This window comes from Pteropus vampyrus, unplaced genomic scaffold (assembly GCF_000151845.1).
Source record: "Pteropus vampyrus isolate Shadow unplaced genomic scaffold, Pvam_2.0 Scaffold78, whole genome shotgun sequence".
Classification (NCBI taxonomy): domain Eukaryota; kingdom Metazoa; phylum Chordata; class Mammalia; order Chiroptera; family Pteropodidae; genus Pteropus; species Pteropus vampyrus.
The window spans coordinates 2,070,710-2,076,574 of record NW_011888859.1 but is presented as its reverse complement, the minus strand read 5'-3'; the positions used below and the strand labels follow the sequence as shown (position 1 = coordinate 2,076,574).

The 5,865-nt window shown below is 38.5% G+C and overlaps 1 long non-coding RNA gene across 1 annotated transcript in view; it reads left to right on the top strand.

The window, feature by feature from the left end:
- Positions 1 to 5,865, top strand: part of LOC111741424 — a 13,995-nt gene that overhangs the window by 3,025 nt on the left and 5,105 nt on the right. Inside the window, exon 2 of the long non-coding RNA XR_002780992.1 lies at positions 3,051 to 3,055. This is a non-coding gene — a long non-coding RNA (uncharacterized LOC111741424). The remainder of the gene's footprint in view (positions 1 to 3,050; positions 3,056 to 5,865) is intronic.

Below are 5,865 nucleotides of genomic sequence, written 5' to 3'. Positions count from 1 at the left end.
GTGGGGACAATTGTGAACATTTTAGTATAAATTGAACATTAGATACCTCAAAGAACTATTGGTAATTTTGTGATGGATAATGCTCCTGCAGTTATGTAAGAAAATGCCATTTTTTTTAGAGATGGGTACTGAAGTATGTAAGGATGAAATAACTCGATGTCGAAGATTCACCTTAAAATACTTTATCATAGAAAGAATGTTTAAAAAGTTGGATATAGCAAATATAGCAAAATGTTATAGATTCTTAAAATTAAGCGATAGGTATATGGGAGTTCCATTCACTTCTGTATTTGTTTAACTTTTTTATAATAAAATGCATAAAGTGACAAATAGTATCATAATGATAATGATTCTTAAGGAAAATAACTGAGACCTAATAAAAAAAAATCACAGAAATGGGAGGGGAGAAGTTTAACCAGGAAAAAAGATGAACTAGTAAGCAGATAAAACAATCAAAAGAAAAAGATTGCCATGCCTGAAAATGTAGGACGTGGGACGGAAAAGGGTACAGTCGACGTGACATGAAAGATTTGTTTCCTGGAATTGTCTTAAAGAATATTAACCTAGTTGAGAATGCCTGAATTTCTGCCGCAGTAGCAAATTGCAGGCGAAAGGAAGTAGAGAGAGAAATAGGAGCGGAAGTAGTATCTGGAGGAAATAAATGAAGGGCAAAGTGAAAGAGGCAAATATTTTTGTTTAGGGAAAAATATCATTCTCTTTGTCACTTAGTTGCAATACTTGTGATCTATCATTGACTCCTCTCCCTTGGCCTCTATATTCAATTATTTGCTCAGTCAGCGTAGCTTTTACCTATGAAATGTCTTTTATTTCCATCTTCTTTTCCTTTCCACTACAATCACTTAGTTCAGATGCCAATTTCTTCCCGCCTAGAAACGTACAGTGATAATCCTGCTTTTGAGTTCATACCCCTCTGTTATGGACTGAATCGTATCTCTCCAAAAGTCATATGTTGAAGCCCTAAGTAACGTGACTCTCTTTTGGAAATAGGATTTTTAAAGAGCTAGCGAGGCGCTAATCCAATATGATTGGTGTCTTTATAAGAAGAGGAGGAGAAACCTATAAGAAGAGGGGTGAGCATGCATGTGAGGACACCGAGAGAAGACAGCTGTCCACGGGCCAGGGAGAGAGGCCTGAGGAGTAACCAATCATGATCTTAGAGTTCCAGCCTCCAGAAGAATGAGAAGACACATTTCCGTCGTTTAAGTCCCCCAGTCTATGCTGTGTCGTTATGGCAGCCTAAGCAGAGTACTATACTCTCACAGGGAAGGTGAGTGAAACCTTTCTAAATGCAACACTCACTGCGACTCTCCTTCTCACTAATCATGAGTGACTCTCCGTAAAGATTTCTCACCCTGGTCTTTAAGGCAGACTTCCTGGATTTACGTTGCACTGTTCCCATGTTTAAACAACATATGGGTCCTCATCATTTCTACACATGCCAACTAACTTCCACCTCCATGCCTCTCACAGTCTGTTCCTCTGCCTGGGAATGTACATCTGTTCTCCAGTCTCAGCAACAGTCACGGGTAGCAGAACCTGGTCTCAAGACCCTCCAGAATTTCATGTTACTTGCCCCTTGAGAATGGCCCACTTCCAATTTCAGACCTGTTAGAACTCAGATGTTGTCATGGAAGCCTTCAGAAACATGCTACTCATTACAACATCTTAATGACTTTTCTATCTCTCATGTGCCACATTCAGTCTGTCAACAAATCTTATAATCCGTCATTTCAAAGTACAATAAGAATCTCATCACTTCTCACCACTCACCTTGTCGTCAACACGGTCCAATTCACCTACAGCCATCTGTCACCTGTATTATTGCAGTGGCCTCCAACTGATTTTCCTGCTTTTGCCTTAGATAAAGCAGGCAAAATCTCAGTAGCCAGAGATTTTGGAAAATACAGATTACATTATGTCATTCTTGTGCTCAGGACTTTCCAGTGGCTTCCCATGTCTCCCAGAGTAAAAATGACCATCATTATCCAATATAATACATATTCGTATGTGTATTGCTTAGTGTCTGCTTTACCTTCTAGAGGATAAACTTCATGAAAGCAAGAATGTCTTCTGTTTCGTTCGCTGCTTTACTCAGCACAAAGAACATTGCCTGGCATATACATAATAGGCACTCACTAAATATCAAATGAATAAATGTCCTAACTCTGCTTATCTTTCTGGATTTGAATCCTGACTTTTCTGGTCTAGCCTGTCATTCCATGTTTGGCTCCTCGTCATGACATATGAAGGTTGGAGAGGAATCTGAGGTCCTGCTGTGCAGTGTAATGCCTCAGCCATCTGAGTCACTTAAAGCTGGCTCTAGATGGAGATGAAAATAGAGTCCACTGGCCTGACAACCGCGACAGCTGTCACACTAGTAGTCATCCTGCAACACATTGCGGTTCTGTGTTTGGAGAGGCAAAATTAATTTTTTATATTCATTTTAGGGCCTGTTGGCTGCCACATTTATCTCAGAACAGAGGCAAAGGGATTCCAAAACTGTGTTTAAAGATATTTTTGGGTGAGATATTGGGGTTTAACATATCTTACCGTCGAGAAACTCTTTCTCTATTTAATCTAAATATCTCATGCTAATAATTTATTCATTTTCTTTTATTTTATTTCAGGAAAGATAGTGAATAGGAGATCTCTATCATCCACATAATAATTGTTCATGTCTAAAATAGTTTGCCTAGAAATGAAACAATATGTCCCATCAATTAGCTAATATTCTTTCTGTAGCTTTTGATATAGATGATGACAATAAATATGGTTAATTAAGATAAATAGTGCCAACGTTTGCAGTCATTGGGCTAAGAGAATACTCGTGTGCATATATGTGGTATTGCAAGCAATTTTAAGAGGATTTGTCTGCTTTTTGGAATAGAAGGTGCTGCCCTAAGTATCTGCAATCCTTAGTAAGATTACTGAGCAAAACATTTCTAGTCTGTAGCACACACCTGGCTGGCTGCCTTCCAGGATTTATTATTCCCTCCGACCTTCCTCACAATATGCAAATTTTGATTTAGGTTCTGTGCGAAATATGTTCCATTTTTCCTCCTGGCTCTATTCTCCATCCTTTTCCACTTTGCCTTCTCCTCTGGAGGGCTGGCCAGTATGGCCACATCAATGAACAACTGCATCCTCAGCCTTCTGGTTTGCTTTGGACGATGGGGATCCCCAGTGAAACCAGGAGAAAACAGGAATATAAGATTGTTAATTCCCCTAGTTTGCTCTCAATCCCTTCTAAAGTTACTTGTGTTGCTAATGGGTCACTGCTCATTTCAACATGCCAATCTCCACAGGACTCCTCTTCCAGGCTCTGAGAGCCTCTCCCTTGGTTCTTCTTTGGGCCTCCAATCGGTGATGGCCCTGCTGTTGCTCTCTCTAAGTTCTTGTGCTGTACCCCTTTGACATCTTTGTGATTTGGCCCTTTGAATGAGTATATATATCTCCCACCTCAAATTGCTCTAATCTGGTTTGTGTGACCTTTGCTTCCTTTTGGGACTCTGACAAGTACAGATATCTATACCTTGCTCACATTGACCAAATGCTTTGGGAATATATTATATCAAATTTGATACCTAGGGGAGGTTCTGATTGGCTAAAGCCAATGAAAACATTTTATTCCTTTGGTCACGGTGATTGGTCGGGTGAAGGGCATTGACACATAACCTAAGCTAGTCAAATTTGGGTAAATTTTAAGACCTTTGCCTGGAACTTTTAGATGTAAATGCTTTCTTTCCTAATGAGTGAACCAAGAAGTATGTAGCCCAGCATTTACTAGTAGTTTTCCTACAACCATAAGGGGAATCAGCCTTAGAATGAAGCCAACATGTGGACAGCAGAACAGAGAGGGAAAGGAAGAAATCGAATTCTTGTTGGAAACTTTGGGTGAATCCTGAAACCTAGCCTTTCAGACTTTCATAAGTTAATTAATCTTTTTTATTGTTTTTGCCAGTTCCAGCTGGCTTTTCTGCTGCTTGCATCATAATGAGTCTGACTAACACATGTTCATACAGAAAGTTAATTCTGATAATTTCTTACAAGTTTTCCAGCTGGAACTAAGTATGGATAGTGAGATAAACCAGGAAGAATAAATGCACAAACAAGGATCTCCTTTCCTTTCTGAGAGGCTCCTTGAAGTATTTCCAAGTGGCCAATAAAACTGTGTGTACCAGTGAGCTCATTCAGCCAGCCTGGAACACTCTTTGCAGGAATCCAATTAAGAAGTTCTTCAGTCCACATGATCTCGCCCGACTGCAAACTCATCTACAATGTGATGTCATTACTGGCACAGTTTTCTTATAACATCAGCTCAGTTCAAAACAGTATTTAAGAGAATTATCATACACAAGCTAAGCCGAGGGATGATGGCCTACAAAATTAATTCTTAAAGTATCCAGAAAAGGTTAAGATCTTTTGAAAAGAGAGAAATAAGAGTAGAGAAAGGGTAAATACTATTATTACATAATGAAGACCAAAGAAAAGACTTCATATGCCTGGACTGTGACACAAACTCGGGGTGATATGAAAAGAACCCAATCTCAGAAGTGCACTTATCAGAGAATTTTAGAGATGTCTACTTATCAGGAGCCATTTCAGGCATAAAACTATTATCCAAACAGCCAGAAGTGCTTTGGAGTAGTTATAAAATTGTGAACCAAGAAGAAAAGATAGACTTAACAGCTGAAGAGAAAGAAAAAGATCTCATTCTATCACTTCATGTCATGAAACATGGGATTATCCTGTGTCGATGAGTCCCTGAGGGTCCAGAAGTCCTGAAGATTTGGGTAAAAAATTCTAGGGGGTTTGATAATAACATAACAAACAGTATAATCAATGATCTGTAGAATTCCACAAGCCTAGTAAGATTGGTATATTATTCATCCTTTAGTCAACAAATGCGTATCAAGTACCTTTCATATGTCAGTTTCAAAAGCTGGGAATGTAAGAGTTAACAAACAGACAAAACTGTCTGCCCTTAAGGAGCATGAGCTCTTGGGATAGACAGAAAATAAACTGGATAAGTAAGGAAAATATATACAATGTTGGTATTAAGTGCTGGAGAAAAAAAAAATAAAATGGAGAAGGATAGAAAGTTCAAGGTTAGTGAAGAACATTTAAAAATTTTATATAAGTCATATAAGAAAGACTTCACTGAGAAGGCGATATTTGATAAAAGAACTGAAAAAAAGGTAGGGAGTAAGCCCCGTGAATAATTCTCAGAACTGAGTTTCTTGGTGGAAGAAATATCATGCATATAGGCCCTGAGGCAGGAGCTCGCCTGATAATCTTCAGGGTCATCAAAGAGCTTGCGGCTGCCGTTTGGAGTGAAGGGAGGAATTTTAGTTGGGACTAGAAAGCTCGTGGGAAGGTACGGACAAATCATGGAGGGTCTTACAGTTTATAAAAGGACTTCAGTCTTTACTCTATGTCAGATGTAATGCTGTTGGAGGTTTTGAGCAAAGCAGTGACAACATCTGACTTACGCTGTAATAGAATTTATCTGGCTATTATATAAATAGCCTGAAGTCAAGAGATGATGGTCCAGGGTGGTAGCATGGAGCTAATGAGTAATGGATAATATATATATAATTTTACTTAGAGAAAAGTTTCAAGATATTATACAGAACACCCATATACCTTTCAACCAGATTCATCGAACGTTTACATTTTGCCCCATTTACTTTTGTAAATATCCCTATCTTTCATCATATTATTTTTCTGAACCATTTGAGAATATGTTGAAGACGCTATGCTCTATTACTACTAAATATTGCAGAGTTTGTAGTCTAAAAATAAGAATACTCTACAGACATATTTTTAAGGTAGAATCAACAT